This window comes from Sinocyclocheilus grahami, unplaced genomic scaffold, assembly GCF_001515645.1.
Source record: "Sinocyclocheilus grahami isolate Dianchi unplaced genomic scaffold, SAMN03320097.WGS_v1.1 scaffold247.1, whole genome shotgun sequence".
NCBI lineage: Eukaryota > Metazoa > Chordata > Actinopteri > Cypriniformes > Cyprinidae > Sinocyclocheilus > Sinocyclocheilus grahami.
This window is the reverse complement of record NW_015505426.1, coordinates 1,017,648-1,037,554: the sequence shown is the minus strand read 5'-3', so window position 1 is coordinate 1,037,554 and position 19,907 is coordinate 1,017,648. Positions and strand designations below refer to the sequence as shown.

The 19,907-nt window shown below is 38.2% G+C and overlaps 1 protein-coding gene and 1 long non-coding RNA gene across 2 annotated transcripts in view; one reads left to right on the top strand and one right to left on the bottom strand.

Moving 5' to 3' along the window:
- Nucleotides 1-16,122, bottom strand: part of LOC107598191 (uncharacterized) — a 19,546-nt gene extending 3,424 nt beyond the window's left edge. The window contains exons 1-2 of the long non-coding RNA XR_001610529.1: nucleotides 16,110-16,122; nucleotides 9,663-9,668 (exon numbers count right to left, since the gene is read on the bottom strand). This is a non-coding gene — a long non-coding RNA (uncharacterized lncRNA). The remainder of the gene's footprint in view (nucleotides 1-9,662; nucleotides 9,669-16,109) is intronic.
- The window catches only part of LOC107598188 (transcriptional activator GLI3-like), a 134,026-nt gene that overhangs the window by 70,502 nt on the left and 43,617 nt on the right, over nucleotides 1-19,907 (top strand). The window lies entirely within an intron of this gene.

Here is a 19,907-nt window from a genome sequence, read left to right as displayed (position 1 = left end):
CCATTAATACAGGTAACGTGTGGAGGACAGAGGAGCCTCTTAAAGAAGTTGTTACAGGTCTGTGAGAGCCAGAAATCTTGCTTGTTTGTAGGTGACCAAATACTTATTTTACCGAGGAATTTACCAATTAATTCTTTAAAAATCCTACAATGTGATTTTCTGGAGATTTTTTTTCTCATTTTGTCTCTCATAGTTGAGGTATACCTATGATGAAAATTACAGGCCTCTCTCATCTTTTTAAGTGGGAGAACTTGCACAATTGTTGGCTGACTAAATACTTTTTTGCCCCACTGTACCTGAGTGCAGTGAAAACAATTCACCTCTGCTCCCAGCTCGTGCAGAGCTCAGCGCACTCACAGCATTTACACAAATAAACATCTAGAGTTAAAACATTACATTAATAATCGTTTCACTCTTGGGCCGACGTCGGCCAGACGTACGTGTGCTGTCCGGGAAGTGGTCTTTGTAAGCAGGCAAAGACCACTTATAAATAATAAGACCACATTATAAAGCCTTTTGGATGTTTTCATGAAGACTTTGTATTTGTCACTTTACAGTAAAAACTAATAACATGTACTAAGTTATTGTGAAGATCTTAAACAATGGCAAGATATAAGACATATAATACATTATAACTATGGGAAATATATAATTCATTGTAACTTAATAGCCAGACCTTGATGGACTTACAGCAGAATTTTAAAAACCTTTTTGGGGAATAATTGGACAAGATTTCTTTAAAGTTCTAGAAGAAAGTTATAAATTAAAGATACTGCCAAAAATTATGAAAAAAGGGCGTTTCTTTCTCTTCTTCCAAAAAAGAAGATTTGTGCTTACTTAAAAAAACTGGAAACCTGTTGCTGTTCTAACATCATACTTACATCACAAGATATTGTCTAAATGTATTGCAAAGTGACTTAAGAAAGAAGGTTTTAGGTTCCTTTATTCTTGAAGATCAGACCTATTGTATTCCCAAAAGATGGAATATTTTTTGAATATTTAAGAATGTACACCGCTAGTGTTGGTCTTATATCTTTAGACAAAGAAAAGGTATTTGATCATGTACATCATCAGTATATGTTTAATGTTTTCGTTTTGAGGATAATTTAATATCATGGATAAAATTGTTGTATAAGGGATCTTTGAGTATGAGAAAAGTAGAGGGTGGGTTAAACACTGGACGAATGAGACTGCTACTGTTAATGCTTAACAAACCTCTTTTTTCCCCAATCCCTTTTCACTGTTGATATTCTGAATTCTGAGACTATGGGCCCTATCATACACCCAGTGCAATGCGGCACCAGGCGTGACACAAGTGTTTTTGCGAGTTTCAGCCCGACGCAGTTATCATTTTCACATCCTGAAAATGGTGTTGTTTAAATAACAAATGTATTTGCTTATTACACACACCAGCAGCACACAACATGCCAAATATTAAAAATGAAAGGATTACAATGTAAAATATTATTATTGTGCCCCATAGATGGTCTGCTCACATGCTTTAACCTTGCACACAAGCAGATCCATTTCCTTTCTGGAGAAGCGTTCAGTCTTTGCTCTTGCAAATTCCACCATGTAAATAGCGAATCCGCCATGGCACGAGTGCAACTGGCTTTTAAAGGGAATGGGAGATGAGACTCTGATTGGTTTATTGCACTTTAAGCCCAAAACACACCCATTACTCATTAAGAGAATATGGACAACCCTTTAGACCATGCGCCTTGCATTTCCGGTCGTTAAACTAGCAAAAGTGGATTCGGATACACCCTAAGTGCACTTGCGCCATGCACTTTAGACCATGCACTTAGATCGCTAAAAGATGGCCCTATAAGTTTGATTTCTGCCAGAATATCCTCATTTTGAGATTTAAGAAAGGGAGCTGAATGGATCAAAGCTGAAGCCCAAAAAGTGTGTTTCAGGTCTGTGGGTCTAGCTAAACGAGTGCTAGAGGGCCTAGTAACTGCTCTTACTTTTTCGGCTATAGAATTTAGTAGACTTGCATGGAAAATAATGCAGAGTTTAACTTTATGTACAGCATGTACTTTGCAGCTTGAATGAAAAGTATAAACTATCAAGACTTTAAAGATTTAACAGAAAGCAAATGGGGCCAGACTCTTCCCTGGAATGTAGCTAGCAGTCCCTGTACAAAAAACTCATTGAGAAAAAAGTGGGAGATCTTCAGTGGTGAATTGTACTTGGGGTTTTAGCCCACAAATGGGGGAGGGGGTCTAAACATGTGATGCATTTGTTGAAGGTTTGGAGTCTGAATTTAATGGATTTGCTTAATTTTCCATAGTTCATTTATGGCCCAAATTACAAGCAAAAACTAATTATTCTTATTTTTTTCTTTATGGGATGGTGAAGTTGGCTATTTTGTAGCCAACAAAATTATTTTGCTAAGGGAAAGGGGTACATTGAAAAAAATTTGTGAAAAAAGGCGGATGGCAAATAATGTTTTTTATAGCGTTACTCGTAATTTTCTAGGGGGTTCTAATAGTTTTCTGTGTGAATCTAATTGGAATGGAAGTTTTTAATTAAATATTTTCTAATGTATTTATGAGGAAAACATTATTTGGAAAATAAAACTGTGTTTATGGTTTTTATAGATATATAGATCAATTTTTTTTTATTGAATTAATAAAGAGATTTTTAAAAGTCAAGTCCCTCACTCTCTCTCACACACACACATACCCTCTCTCCTCTATCTGGTTGGGTTCATAGAGAATTCTTTAGCATTGGTGGGGTTACAGTCCTCTATAGCTCTGGTGGAGGGATTTGTCCCTTTAGTCCAGACAGAGACGTTCTTTGTAGGCCTCGAGTCTGCCAGTCTCTTCCTGGTTGCTGCTCTGGAGTTAATTTCCTGAAGCAGCAGGGAGACAGCCAGGTGGCTGGCAGAGGGTGATGTCTTTCTGGGGCCTCAGGACAGGTAGTAGCTTAGGCCCTGCTCATACAGAGGTGGAGAGGCCCTTAGCTGCCCTGCCCTACACACACTTCTGGATTTGGTATGGCTTCGGTAGCTGTTTGCTCAGCTCCTCCAAAGGTTCTGATTGTTGTCACAGAAAGCAGAGCTTACGAGAGCTCTCTCGGTCAGATGGTTTCCATGAACCCACTGATGAGCTGCAGGGTTTCAGGGTTTGTGTCTGGAATATCTAGTTAGGGGTTCTAGGAAGAAGGGATAGTATACCCAGAAATGTAAATTCATGTGGTTTCAAAACAGATTTTTAGTAGAGATGCACCTATTGCAATTTTCTAGGCCGATTCTGATTTCAGATTTTTTGGAAGTGTGACCTGCCGATACCGATTTTTGCTGATTCCGATTTTCTTTCTAAGAACTATAATTGACAGCATATACAAACAAAAATCTATTGCAAATCGCAAATTGCAAAATCTATGCAAATGTCAATGCAAAAATTATTTATATAATAAAATTAATTCTTAGACATTACAATTCCCCCGATCTGGACTAATTTACAGATTTTCTCTCACTTAAACAACTCTCAAAATAAAGTGCTCTGTGACTGGAAAGAGGAAGAAATAGTTAACTTAAAATGAGTTGCTGTATGTAACAAAACAGATGTCATATCCCACTATGTTTATAAATGGTAATTTTTCCCCCTAACCTAAAATCAAATTCTTACTTTGTTTCAATTAATTCAGTTAGAATAATAAGAAACTGTAGAGTTGTTACCATTCAAATGAAATTAGTATTAACAAACTCCATCTTTCCATTGCTGAGGAAACAGAAGCTGTATCTGAAGTGGCATTAGATGCATTTACACAGGCAGTTTGATGAAGCTGAGGTGCCATAAATTCATTTACACAGCAAAATTTCAAATGCATAAATAATTTTATAAGATTAATGTTTTACATATTTTTTTAAACATACAAATAAATGTTGAAAAAATGCAATGATACTTTTAAATATGACTAAACTACCAGTAGGTGGCGGAAAATGTCTGTTTTAATGAGTGAGCCATTTATCCATACATTCAACCGATTCATTCAAATGGCTGATTCATTCAGAAATGAGGCAAGTGACTGTCCTTATGAATGGGCCACTGAATCATTGACTCACTCGAGTCGTTCAAAAACGTGGATTCATTCAGTAATGAAACACCGCTGTGTGCTGCTCGGAGACACACAACAGTTCTGCTGTGGCTTTGATCGGAACTATTTTCGTCAGTGAAATTGAGCAAAAACAGTCAATATTTTAATAAATTAAGTCACTTAATTTTAACTTCTTGTTTATTGAAATACTATTGTATAAAATCAGTGTCACATTGCAGTCGTGTTGATATTGATATTCGGGGAAACATCATGGCCGTATAATGTTGCTTACCTAAAAGGATTTTTTGTAAATATCTTTTTTTTTCTAACGCAGTACGCATCTATACATTTCTGTGAGTTACTTTCTCACATTCACTCAGGCTGTGCAAGCCTCATCTTGCACGACATAAGTACATTATCAGTCGCCATTTACAATGAATGCAATTAAAATTAGAATCATTCTCACAAGAAACAGCATGTTTACACGCGACTGTGAGTGTGCGCATGGCTGTGATGTCATTGCGTGCACCGCTGGCAATAAAAAGATCGGCTCAGAATCTGCAAGACGTGAGACTGATGGGCCGGTCACCGATCCGGGCCGGTCATGCGAAAAATCGGCCGATTCCGATCACTGGCTGGTCAATCGGTGCATCTCTAATTTTTAAGGGTTCAAGCACATGCTTAAACCCTATAGTAATTGTAAGGATTTTTTTTATTAGGGGTTCAAGCATTTAGTGCTGATTGTAAGGATTTGTATTATTATTATTATTATTATTATTATTATTATTATTATTATTATTATTCCACCCTAAAACTGTGCAGACCAAACCGTAAGACCTAGAGACTTGAAACTTGGCCAGATGGTAGAGCTCAATTTGGGGAGAGGTAGACAAAGACTCGTCCCAATCTGCCCATTGGGGGCGCTACAGCACTAAAAACAAAAATTTCAGAAATTTTTGGCCATAGCTCATACACCATTTATCATAGACTCAAAAAATTTATTTCCTTTGGATCCTTGGGTTAAAACAAAAAAACTGGCTACCGACGTATTCGCTCTACGAAGTCTGGTTTTTCCGCAAAATTGAGTTATGTCCAAAACCTACTTTTGCAAACTATTTCCTAGGTTTTCCACCCCAAAACCAGTGCAGAAATATTCTCTGGATGGTGAATATCAATAATTATCAAAAAATTTAACTTTTGAATCACGGTCGCAAAGGGGCAGTTTTCCGGAGATGGTCCTCGGGAGAATTTCCCCGCCTATGTGGAGTGGGTGCTGGCGAGCTGTGACCCCAGACCCAGAGCCCAGCCAAATACCACCCCGCTGCATGGAGCAACAGCCACCGCAGATGGAGAGCCAGAGCCCACCGCAACTGACGAACCATCGCCTAATGGAGCGACAGAGCTGAGGAGGCCATTTATGAACTGTTTGTCTGCCCTGAACTCTCTGTCTGTTCTGCCACAACCACAGAGGTCATTCCCCTGTCCCTAGCGCTCCCGGTGCTCCCACTGACAGTCACCAATTCCCACCCACCCTCCCTCTCCAACCATTTCTTCACCAGTCTTCACCATCGCCTCCGCCGTCTCCTGTCAGCCCCTCAGCTCATCCCCAGCCCACCATCTGTGATGTGGTTTTGGCACGGGTCTGCCAGTCTCCATTGGCGTCGTGGCTGGAGGATCCCTTGTCTCCGCCTCCAGCCTCTGAGTCCCGAACTCCGCCTTGGCCCGTCGACCCAGCAGCTCCGCCATGGATCCTAGCTCCCTCCTCTCCGCCGCAGCCCGTCAGTCCACCAGCTCCGCCGGGCTCCCTCATCCGTCCGGCTCCAAACTTGGTCAGTTGTCGACCCGCCATCCGGCTGCGCCTTGTCGATCCGTCTCACCGGCTCCATTGGGCCCCTCCCTCCCTCAAGCTCCACCTTGGTACTTTGTCGCTCCGGCTCCACCACGGCCTTTCGGATCCCCGCCTGCACCTCAGTCGCCTGAACCATCTGCTCCGCCATGGTCCTCCGGATCCTCTGCGTCGCCCTAGGCTCCTCTCCCACCTGCTCCGCCGCTGGCGGTCGGCCCCCTGGAGTCATCAGCCCTTCCTCAACCTTGGCTCCTCCCACCATTGGCTCTGGGTCCCACCTGGCTCCTTCTGCTCCAAGTCCCTCCTGTCTCCATCCTGGCTCCTCCCTACATCTGGTCCGCCATGGTTCCTCCTGTCTTCTCCCTGGCTCCTCTCACTGTCTTCGCCACCCTGTTTCCTCCTGTCTCCATCCTGTCTCCTCCTTCCATCAGATCCACCCTGGTCGTCTGCTTGCCTCTCTTTTCCTGACCCTCGCCCTCCTCCTGAACCCCTGCCCTCCCGCCACTGTTGGTCTATCTATGGCACGAGGTCATGCCTTTCCGGGAGGGGGGAGTTATGTCACAATATGGACCTTGTTTCTGTTCTCCAGTTTTGTTTCTTGACCTAGTTTTCTTTAGTTCCCTTGATTAGTTAATTCTGTTCACCTGTGTTCAATTAATTATCCTCATTTGGTCTGTGTATTTAAGTTGCTCCCTTTCAGTTCTTCCTGGCCGGTTATTGTTTAATGTTGAGTTTCTGCTTGTGCTTCCCAGTGTGTGTTTGGATCTCACTCTTCTCCTTGGATTATTATTAAATGCCACGAGGGCCACCTGACAACAGGTTGTTCCAGAGGTACTGCCCCATCTTTAATGAATAAGTGTTCTGCAAATTTTGCATTGAACTTGGTAAGATTTGAAAAGCAGTCGTCAGTAAATCACAAGCACACAATGAAAGATTGTGTTCTTGGTTGTGAACAACTCTCTTAATTGTGACTGTTACTATTTTTCCTCAGGAAACATCAAAAACATCTGTTGCTTGAAAGAAATGTTTTGCTAACTTCCATTTTGCTATGTAAAAAGTAAATTTCTTAGGATACTTGTTGCAGTGACATCGTTACTTTTTATACATGATGTAAAAAAAAAACAAAAAAACATTCACAGCAGTCTAGTACTATTAAGTAAAATTAAATTATTAAATAATAACTTATTATTAAATAAGACTCTTGAGCTATGAAAGTACAACCTCTAAACAAAAAATGTGAAAGTTCGAACAAGATTACTAGAAGAGAAATGGTAAATGAGTAGGTGGGTAGTAAGAGAACCAGTAGGCTCTTGTCTTTTTGGTTAGTGAACATTAGTTGTCCCACAGAGAGGAACAAAATTGAAGTTTTCTGACCCTGCCAAGTAAATTTATTATAGACTTGTATCCCTCCCACTCTGTCTGTCTCTGGCTTTTTTTTACGCTATGCCACTCTTCATATTTTCTCCTCAACACGATCTTTAGTCTATTTGTTGGTTATTCCTCTGTCCATTTATGTTGGATCACAAATCACAAAAGCCTATTTTATTCTTCATAAATAGGATTATAGTGCATTTCACAGTTTTTTTCTATCAAGTTCAACATGTAAACACACACCTCACTTGCTTTTTTTTGCTGTTGTGGCACTGTCTGTCACAGTCGTCGTCTCACTGTAGCACCTCTCACCATGCGCCTGTATCAAAGAACCATGAAGTATGACAGTGATTTTCAATGATTGATTAGAAACAGAGGTTGATTCCCACCCCCTGCCCTCCATCTCTTACAGTAAATGGTTTAGGCAATGTGTGTGTGTGTGTGTGAGCCACAGTCATTATTGACAGCTAGTGAAGTGAGTTGATAAGGTGAGCTGTATTCTTGTCAGTCAATAAGTTCTCATCTCTCATCCAGCTGAGGTAGGGAGTGTCAGGCCATCCATTTGTTGTCTTCATTGGATAAGAGCTCGGTCCTCATAATTGTCAACCCTAATACGTCAACACTCATTTAGCTAACCGGGAATCTTAAAAGAGATATATTTAGCTAAGAAGTGAGCATGCAGCCTACTGAACCAGTGTCAGGCCATCCATTTGTTGTCTTCATTGGATAAGAGCTCGGCCCTCATAATTGTCAACCCTAATACGTCAACACTCATTTAGCTAACCGGGAATCTTAAAAGAGATATATTTAGCTAAGAAGTGAGCATGCAGCCTACTGAACCTATAGCTGTGTTAAGGGAGCAGAGGTTTGAAAGAAACATTCTTTTAACAGTGAGTCAGACTATCTGTGATTACACTGTAAGGATATACAGTTTGAACCAGGGCAGGCCTGATTGTGCAAACAATAAATGCCACAGTTGCTAAAGGTCATAGAGTTACTCAAATCAATTGTTTATTCTTAAATTCTCAACTCAAACTCAAATGTTTTCAGAGTAGATCTCATTTTTAATATGGCACAAATATGAAAGAGCTTAGTATGTGAGAAATAACAGATGGGCCATTAATGTTCACTTGACTTATTCATGTGGCTATGATATTCCTAAAATGCTATATAACTTGGGCATTTTATTATGTAATCAAATCTGGAGCTACTTCATAGAAAATTAACATCTGGAGCTTGTGGCAGCCAATCAAAAGCGACTTATAAATGAGGACAATGGAAGCAATCAAAATCAACAAGAGACCAATTATATGCAAGTGCTATAACAAGTTTCAGTTAGCTTAATGCAGTACACGTAGCAAGTTTTTTTTTTTTTAATTATATAATAAATAAAAAGAAAACAGGTAGAATTAAAAAGGAATAGAGCAAGCTAGTGTTAGAGGCCTTTTTTTGCTTTTGTTAATTTTATAATAAATAAAAATAAAACAAATAGATAGAATACAAAAAGATTAGAGAAGCTAGTTTCTTTTTAAAGAAAACAAGCAGTTACTAAATGAATAGAGTGCAAGTCTAAAAGGGGCGTTTTTTTTTTAAAGAAAAGAATTAGAATAGAGAGTGCTAGAGTTAGAGGGTAAAATAAAGACGGAAGAGATGTGTTTTTAGCCAATTCTTGAAGATGGCTAAAGACTCAGCTGCTCGGATTGAGTTGGGCAGGTCATTCCACCAGGAGGGAACATTTAATTTAAAAGTCAGTGAAAGTGATTGTGTGACTCTTTGGGATGGCACAATAAAGCAACATTCACTTGCAGAACACGAGCTTCTAGAGGGCACATAAGTCTGAAGTAATGAACTTAGGTAAAGAGGTGCTGAGCCAGTGGTGGTTTTGTAGGCAAACATTAATGCTTTGAATTTTATGCGAGCAGCTATTGGTAGCCAGTGCAAATTAATAAACAGAGGTGTGACTTGCATTCTTTTCGGCTCATTAAAAATTAATCTTGCTGCCGCGTTCTGGATTAATGTAAAGGTTTGATAGAACTGGCTGGAAGACCTGCCAAGAGAGCATTGCAATAGTCCAGCCTGGACAGAACAAGAGCTTATTGTTTTAGTGTAACATAACAACAACAACATAAAGGTGGCCATCTCAGCTTAGAATTGAATAAAATTATTATGATGAAAAAAGGAAGAAGAGCGAGTTTGGCAAAAGGTGGATTCGAACTCTGGTTGACTGCATATGCTTTATCCACGAGCATTACTCTCTACGATTTGCACCACTGCAGACGCTGACTAACACTGTATAACGAGATAAAATGAACATGACACGAGTGTGTTTACTCTCAGCATTTTACTTCGACTTTATTCTCGTAATTTAATGAGTTTATTCTCAACAATTTATTTAGACTTTTTTCTTGAAATTTAACTAGTTGAATCTCACATTATAATGACTTTAATCTCAAGATGGTTTTACTTTCTTATTATTGCTTGGCCCTAATCCTCTTCCGTGCTTATGGTCAGCAAGGCTGCATTTATTTAATACAAAATGCAGTAAAACAATAATATTGTGAAATATTCTGACAATTTAATTGCAACTTTTTTGATATTTTAAAATGTAATTTATTCCTGTGAAATTAATATAATTGTGGAAACGGTGATACATTGATTTTCAGGATTCTTTAATAAATTGAAATTTCAGCATTTATTTGAACATTATAAATGTAAGTAACATTATAAATGTCTTTACTGTCACTTTAGTGCATTTTTGTCGAATTCAAGTAATCATTTGAAATATAAAACAAATTTTTTATTGGTAGTGCATATTCTTTGGTCATTTTTTGCCTTTATTGAATAGCACAGTTGAGCTACAGGCATGAAGTCATAGGAGAGGAGAGGGAAATAGGATTGGGAAAGGACCTCAGACTATTTGGGTCACCCGAAGAGATATGTTGTAGTGTAGCCAACAAGGCTAAAGCTCTATTATTAGTTCTTATAATAATGATCATAATTAGACATTCACTGAACATGTAAATGTGTGATCTTTAGGAAAGAAAGTGATGAAAATTAAATGTGACAGGTTTTCAAATTAATCTGGGTTTCAAAACTGAATAAGATGCACACACAGCCTTTCCTGAGAATAATTTGGCAACCTTATGACTTCTGTGTATGAGAGGGGTAGACTGGCCTGTTTTACACCCATCTCCTCATCAATGGAACCTTTGTGTGTTTCTGGCTCTGCCTTTGCTCAGCATGGTTCCATAGAGAGAACGAGAGATCAGGAAAGAACTAGAGAAAGAGAGATTGTGTTATACAAAAATAGCTTTTAAGAAACATTTCTCTTTCCGATATACCACTGTGATTGTGATGTGACAACAGCAACATATTTTCCTGTGTGGTTTGTGCCATTTCTTCATATTACACTGTCATAACTCAATAATAAAACAAACAAAAACAGACTCAAAAGACAGACTCTATAATACAACATCATGGTTTCATCGCAGATCAACATTCAGTACATCGACAAAGAAGCACATCCTTTTATGACAGAGAGAAGGAAGTGAGATCAAAGCAGTGAGATAACCTTATAGGGAGCAGGAATGAACACACCATTCTTTCAAAAGAAATGTTTTCACTCTGGAATCTGATTACATTGTCAGAACTATATGTTTTTGATTTGCTAAAAAGAACCGGCTCATTAGTATAATTTGTTCTGTGGACTACACACTTTTGTGTGTGTGTATTTTTAGGGGAGCAATGGCCTAATTAGAGAATATCCTCTAACTAACTTGCCTCTTTTGCTTGGTGTCTCATAGCCTAATGAAAAAAATGTTTCAGTTGATTCAAAATAAAAAATTTCTTTGTGCACAGAATCTTTAAAGTGTGCCATGTTATTTAATGGTTTTGGACATGGAGTTTGGAATCCTGGTTGTCATGTTATTTTTACAAGGTTTGGCTTGTAGGTTGGAATTCTGATTGTCATGGTGGCTTGTGAAAGGGGCCTTACGTCTGAATGGGACAGCTGAGAAACTAAGGATCAACAGCTGCACCTTCAAAGGCTTCAGTGTGTTACACGGTTTCACCCAAAGTCGTCTCCTTTCACACCGAAGCTCAAACATTCATCAGAGGAGCACAACACGCTAAAATACCTCTGCTAATCAACCAGTTTCCTTTTTCTTCTCTTCATCTGTCTCTCCCTGCTTGGTCCATCAGGAACTTTTTTTGGCCGGCATTTAGCTGGTTTAAATTATTCAGATTTTGGTCTTTAAAAAGGCACTCAAAGGTTGCCATCCAGCACAATACATCAGGTATTCCCAAGTTTTTTATGTCATCTGAACCCGTTTGACATAAAATATTTATTTAAAGTACCCCATGATATTTTAAGCTCATATTTCAGTAATATCACAACATTTGCAATAATTTAGAAGGGTTGCACTCACAAGAACATTTGAATGTTCATGGTTCTCTGTTGTCAGTTAGTGGTCATTTATCTTATTTTAATTTACTTTCTTTTATTCTTTACATTTTTTAAAAAGTTTTATTTTATAATTTTATTTTTATTTTTGTAAGTTTTATTTTTATTTGTTTTTATTTTCAAATTATTTATGGATTTAACAGGACTGTTAACTCATATGGCTGTTATTCACCAGTTGAAAAAAATCTCTATCTTTATACAACAGCATTTCGCCATCATTGATAAAGTGCTTAGTGGCGAGCCAATTAATGAATTTGGCCTGACTGAGAGCAGCTTTCTCATCAGGATGGGGGATGGAAAAGAGCAAGGAGCAGTGAGGAATGGGGGTGGATGGAAGGGTAATCCTGTTCCGGATAAACGGCTGATCCTTCTCATTCCTCAGATATCAAATGTCAGAAGTTAAATTAGCCTGCTAGCCCCTGATAGGAGTTAACATGCTTTTAAATGCGAGGGGAGGGGAAGGGGCCAGAGAATTCCAGCCCCTGTGGGAGAGCAGGCAGGTGCCTTTGAACTGTCTAATTATCCCACTCCTGTTAACTGTCTTAATAAAGCCTGCGCTGTCCCAGTCTCACTAGCTTGGATTTATTTACCCACAATCCTGTAATTGAGCAAAACAGCTACAGAGGAATTATACAGCTACAAACATAATACAGCAACTATAATTATTAATTAATATAATTATAATATAAATATAATTTTAATAATTATATTATAAGTGTAATTATTATAATTATTATTAATTGTTCACAGATGTTCTGAGGTTCAGCTTTACTACATTTCTAAGTCTAATGTTCAGAATATGTATGAAGATGTTTTCTTGACCTTTTACAGTTTTAAAAGCCTTGTGAAAAGGATGTGGTCTAGGCCAAGTGTAAATTTTGGCTTGCTGATTTGTGGTGAATTGTCCATAATCTGAGAGCCTCAGGCTTGGCCCTGATCTGTTTGCTGAGTGAGTGGAGGGATCTGCTAACGGTAAGGCACAGCAGAAAGCTGGCATATGCACAGGTCATTAGCCTCCGTCCACCCAAACCACACCAGCGTCTTAGCCAGCAATGGCGATCCCTCCAGAAACCAGAGTAAACACTGTTTCAGCATTTAATTTCTCTAAAATTGCAATCGTCAAATCTAATTTTCAAAACTTTTCCAGAGTTTTTGTCTACTGGAATGTATTTTTTTATTGAATAAAAATCTATATGTATCTATTTTTAATTTGTCTATTTTTTTTTACTAGAGTGAATTTAATATAAGTTTAAAACCAGATGAATTGCTTATTATGTGCACAAAGGAAACTTTTATTCCTTAGTGGTTGCTCTTTCAAAGATCAGAAGACTTGTTTTAGCTCAGGGGCCTCATTTATAAAATGTTGCATATAAACCATCCTAAATTTGTTCTAAGATAATTTCTCAAAAGTGCATAAGTGCGATTCAGAGAAAACGAACATGCACACAAAACGTGCCTCTCTTCCAGATGTGACATTTATAAATCGCAAATGATCTTGAAATTGTACACAGCTGAATGGTGTCAGATCTCCGCCTTGTAAACGCCCCCTAATTAATATCATTACCATATAAAAGAGCACACACCAATATCCGAATTTCTATGCTTGAGAATGACGAGCACAAAGAAAAAAAAACTTTACTGAGTCTGAAATTGAGGTCCTGCTGACGGAGGTAGAGGTTCGTGCGGGGACGCTTTTTATTTAATAATGTGTAATTATACTGTGGGCAAGTAATGTGTGTGTGGTTATATTTTTTCTGTTGACTATTATCAAAATTACTACTTCTAGAAACAACAGAAATAATAATAATAGTAATAATTATAATAATTATTATAAAACAATTAGGTTTCCAAAAGTAAGAATAAACTACGAATTCAAGTAAAATTTTCAGTCATCTTATAAAAAGTGAGTCATCCTACTTTTAAAATAACTTGCTATGACAACTAATAAAAAGTTTAGTATCACAAAATTCTTGCAAAGCTTTAAAAAACATTATTGAAAGAAAAATTGGACATTTCATATCATAATAAAATAAATTATTACACAATTATGGTCTCCGGTCTGAAAAAACCTGCATGTGATTTGGCATTTATTTATATTTACACAGTTTACTAATGCTGCTCAAATGTGCCATTAATGTACTGACACAAAAATATATAGTGTATTTTATACAAATATAACTGATGTAAATGACAAAAACAAAATTTAAGGCTGATGTCTCTACTCATTTTCACAGAAGCAAAGCAGCAGATGTTCTAAATAAAAACAGTTAACAATGTTATTGAATAGAATATATTAAAACCGTTACTGCACGACATAGGCCTATTCTTATAGGATTCACAGACAAAACAGTCGGAGATGTGTTTATGCATTTTTCTTTCCTATTTTACGCATTAGTAGTAAATCAAGACTTTGCAAGTTCTCTTGTAAAACAAAAAACAAAAAAACAAAAAAAACAATATGGAATAAACTGTGTAAAGAAAGCGAGTAAAGAACTCTCAACATTAGGCTACTAAAAAGATCAGTTTAAACTCCCGTTAATACAAATCTGACTACACAGCACAATTAATCTCTTACACTGCATCTTTGTTGTTTATGATGAATTCGGTGCTTGCACGTACACCGCTTTTATTATTATTGCAGCTTAGCTGTTCAAATAGCTGCGGTACTCCGACTTTGCCACAAGGAAAAGTGCGTACGCCTGTTCAGCCCCTGACGTGGCGGTAAGTACTTTTCCACATCAAAGACTGTTTTTATAAATATGAACGTTGACGTGGATTTTTGCATATGCACACTCTAAGGCCATGTCCACATGTACACAGGTATCACAATGGAGGTTTCCTTCCGTTTTAAAAAAAATCTCCGTCCACATAAAAAAATGCAAACGCATGCTATGAAGCACATGAAGAGCATGCCAAACCAACAGGTGGCGATATAATCTAAACCGTAAGGTCATGTTGGCCAATCAGAAGCCTGAAAAAGTTTCCAGTAGGTGGAGATAACAACGCAGGCTCTGACGTCACAAGCCAAAAATTCCGGTTTGGCGCTCTACACTATTTGCTTTTGCATGTGGATGAACGGCCAAACCGCATTGAAAAGGTTGGAGTTTTAAAAATAACCGCGTACGTGTGGACAGGGCCTATGATCAAATCTGTGCGTACGCACATTTTATAAATTAGGTTTTGTTTCATTTACATATCACAATAATTTCAGATGTTCCTTTTAAAATTCCCTTTTCTTTTTTTTTCTTTCCTGTTGTTTTGAAGACAAGATTTCACATATTCTGAATATTACAAAATGTAAATGTGGTGATTTTCAAAGCCATTTGATGAATAGCAAACCAAAAGTGTCATGACCTTTGACACCTTTTACGTTTGACATTTTGGTTTTCATGCATTTCGCAGGAAAATTGTGGCCATTTCCTGCTTTCAGCACCTTACCTGGTTTTGGTCCATACCTGCTAGCATCAATCATGCTCCATTATGTACTCTGATCAAGGCCTTGGATTGGCAAGTCAAATGCTTTAGCAGAGTTTGATGTGAGTATGAGCACTGCATCAGCGGCTTCAGAGAAAAGGCAAACTCTGAATAGCCCAAATGCACCATTGTCCCACCTCTGATAGCACTCTGCAGCTGGCACATGCTTTCTCCAGCACAATCATGTGCTCTTGAAGATATCTGAGTATCGAGACCAGCCTCTCAAAATGCTGGTGCTGCATCCAGAAGACCAGGGGGAGGAAAGAGACAAGGATCCCAGGGTGATTTCAAGTTTCTCTGTGATGCTGATTTGAGGTGAACATGGAGAAAAGGAAGAGGCCTTGACTTTGATTCATTGCATCCCAGCTTCTCACTACTGCTGGAAAGGGAATCAGGGACTTCCAGCATTCCCAGGTCTCCGTAGAGGCCTAGTGGAAGAATGTGCTACATGAGACTCTGGGATTCAGTGCGTACATATGCACAACCAAATTGAGATTGTTTGTTGATTTAGCAAAGATGCTTTTTAGTAGTTGACAGACACAATGACATAATTTATTCTCACTGCTGTGTTTCAGCACTGCTTCACAGTAGGAAATTTTTATTAAATGTGAAACATTCTGCATCACAGAATCTTAAAATGACTCTCTCTGATCTTGCCGTTTAAATTCCTGATGCTATTATCAGTTCCGTTTCTGTTTTTACTCTCATAACCTGAATTATTTGGCTCAAATAAAACATTCTGTGATTTTTCATTTAAAGATATAATCAGATTTTTTCCGTTGACAGTGCTTAGGCTATATTTAGAAAGGGTGTAGCCAATCTGGAGCCATCTGCAATTTGCAGTTTGCTTTTAAATCAGTTTGTATTTCCTCTTAGATTTATATATATATATATATATGAAAAAAAAACATATATATACAGTATATATATAAATAAATTTTTTCAGGATTAATTGATAAATGGAAAGTTAAAAAGATCACTATTTATTTGAAATAATGCAATTAATTAATTAATTTATTTATTCATATTCATATATTAATAAAAACAGTAATATTGTGAGATATCATTACAATTTAAAACAACAACTTTTACTGTCAATTTTGATCAATTTAATGCATCACTGCTGAAAAGTAGAAAATGTCTTACAGACTTCAAACTTTTGAAATGGTAAAAACAACTAAAAATTATATAGATATAGACTGGATTTCACAAATTAAAATATGAAAATATTAAAAAAAGAAAAAAGAAAATATTAGTGTGATGTGTAAATTAGATGTTTTCTTTTACCCTGTAATGTACCATTTCTGTATCACATACATATTGGCCTCCACAATAGGAAGTTGAACCCATCTTTGAGGACGTGTTGGTTTGGCATTAAACCTCTATTTTGATACTTGTTTTTAAAATCTCTATTCAGGTTTTTTCTACTCTCTTTTTCTCTTTTAAAATTCTGATTTATTTTTATTGTAAAGCACTTTGGATCAACTACGGTTGTGTTAAACTTGTGCTCTATAAATTAAATTAGCCTTACTTTGCCTTACCTCTTTGTGCCATATTTTGGCTCTTCTGAAACAGTATGGACAATTTAAATCATAAAAAAAAGTGTTATGGTCATTTGCGGTCTTAATAACCATTCATTTTCATAGTTTTATGAAGTGTGGTTTTATGTATTATATCAAGTTAATATCATGTTATTAATGCAATTTATTCAATTCATTTATTTATTTATTCATATTCATATATTACTAAATCAGTAAAATTGTGAGACATTATTACAATTTAAAATAACAGTTTATATATGTATCTTTTCAGGGTTACTTGATAAATGGAAAGTTCAAAAGAACAATATTTATTTGAAATAGAAATCTTTTGTATTATTGTATTATTATAAATGTCTTGGCTGTCAATTTTGATCAGTTTAATGCATCCTAGAAGAAGAAGAAGAAAAAAGCTTGCCTTACAGACCACAAACTATTATAAATATCAAAATTATATAGATATACTGTAAATTGCATGTATATGCACGAATATATATATATATATATATATATAAAATAAAATATTAGTGTGATGTGTAAATTAGATATTTTATTTTACCCTGTAATGTACCGACCATTTCTGTATCACATAGATTATTGGTCTCCTCAATGGGAAGTTGAACCCATCTTTGAGGATGTGTTGGTTTGGCATTAAACCTCTACTAGTGGGGGTTAAAGGATAAGTCTTTGAGAAGCTTTTTCCTTCCTACTGCATGGGGAGCCAAGAAGGAGGAATATCCCACACACTTTTAGTAATCCTCTTGCTCTTCTCTTCCTACCAAGTTTGGTTAAACTGTCTTTTTCTCAGTTTTGTTCCCCATCTCACTCTCTCTTTGGGTATTTTTACAAACAATTCTGCAGTATTTAGCACAGGTGCCAGGCTGACGAATCAGGTAAGCTTTTTGGAGAGGTGTCGTTATTATGCATGTGCCAAACACAGGAATATCTGCATCTTTTTCACATTGTTAATTGCATCTTCTCCTGTAAGTTGATTTGCAAGAGAAAGAAAGAAATAAGAGAGAAAAAGATAGAGGGATTACTTCAGGGGAGGAGGAAGATTAGAAGAAATGTTTTATTGTTTTCCACAAGATCCTCCATTCCTCCTCTAAAAGTTCCCACACATCAGCTCCACCTCCACCACAAGGTTCCCCAGCTGCACCAACCTCAACTCAACTATTGACAACAAACCCTTCAAAATATCTGCAGGTGGAGGTTCAGTCTTAACCTTTTGCTTTCTCTATATTTTTCCCTCAACAAAGCCCTCTCCCTCGCCGGAAACGATGTGCAACATTGTGCAACTTTGACATGAATGGCCTCTGTGCTACCCTGCTGCATTTTGACTGGCATGAGCTCAACGCTCAGCAGCAGGAGAGCCAGTTCAACATTGAGCGAGGTGAAAAATGATTGGCATGCATCGAAGAGAGGGCAGAGAGCTATAGGAAAAGAGGAAGATGGTTCTGCTTTTGGGCTCACCCTTAGACTAGCCCTCAACTTTAGAAGCTTTCATCCCACAGCCAGAAATATTCCTCACTGGTCACAAAAACATTTTTTTTTAATTTGAGCGTATTTAAGATACGCTATTAAACACCATTTAACAGTAATTGCAGCTACTGTATAAAGGACAAGTGCAATGATAGTGCAATACATTTGTGCAATAAATTTGTATTTAATGTAGTGTTAATCTAATGTTAAAAATAGGTTTGTCTGTCTTAGAGCGGCCAGGGTGGAAAAATAGCATCTCTCCGCCATAGTGACAACACTCTTATTCCATGGGTGGGAATTATTTGAATGAGTGACATTGTGACTTCCCAATATCCGGAAGAAGTTTATTGTAGTTCTTGAAAAGTGTTTTCTGTTAAAAAGAATATCTCCTTTTAGAGTGGACTTTGAGCTTTGTAACCTTGCAGATATTTTTTATTTTCAAACAGCAACATTACACACTAAATAAAGATGAAAAACTGAAAAGCATAGGATCCCTTTAATGAGTGATATGAGGCTATAATAAAAATTATTCTTCTAGAATGTCTCACTCTCAAATACAGTTGGGAAGTCTGATTTATTTTAGTGAATCAGTTAATTTTAATGAATGTAGTTAATCAGTTTGTTACGGGGCTGGCGAGACGTGAGACGTGCGGATCCAAGAGCAAAGCTTTATTAATAGACATGGTAGAGACAGGCAAGGGTCAGATAATGGCAACAGGTATGTAGGAGGCAAGACACAAGAATATATCCTAGGGCTAGCGTGGGTCTACGATCGGCGAACAGGATCAATAGGGCGAGACTAGAGAGTTAAGTCCAGGTGCAAGGCAAGGTCCAGGCAGGGGCAAACAGTATCAGAATAGGGCAAGACGAGAGGGGGAATCCGAGATACACAGGCGAAGATAAGGACACGAGGAAACAGACAAGGCGGAGCAGAAGACCACCAGAGCCAGACAGCAGACCACCACGGCAGAGCAGAAGACCACCAGAGCCAGACAGTAGACCACCAAGGCGGAGCAGAGGACCACCACGGCAGAGCAGACGGAACCGGGACCCATGGCAGAGACTGGGGCCTAGAGAAAACAGAGACAGACAACACAGGCAGTGCATTCCTGGTTTCAGGGACCAAGGCAGGGAACACAAGAAGCTCATCAAAGTTCTCTAGGGCAGTGACAGAGTTAAAGGGACAGACACGGAATGTATTATTATTCTCTGGGCTCATGACAGGCAGGTTTAAGGGTTCAAAGACGGGGTTTTGGGCTGTGACAGACAGACAGACCGTTTCAGGTGTGACAAATAAGGCAGAGAGTTCAGCAACAGCTTCTTTGGCTGGGTTGAGACAGGGTAATAGTTCGCAAATGGTCTCTTTAGCCATGACAGGACGGACAGAGAGTTCACAGATGACCTCCTTGGCCGGAACAGAACAGGCAGAGAGTTCACAGATGGCCTCCTTGGCCGTGACATGACGGACAGAGAGTTCACAGACGGCCTCATTGGCCGGAAACAAAAAAGGCAAAGAGTTCACAGACGGCCTCCATAACCGTGACAGGATGGACAGAGAGTTCACAGACGGCCTCCTTGGCCGGAACAGAACAGGCAGAGAGTTCACAGACGGCCTCTTTGGCCGGAACAGAACAGGCAAAGAGTTCACAGACGGCCTCCATAGCCGTGACAGGACGGGCAGAGAGTT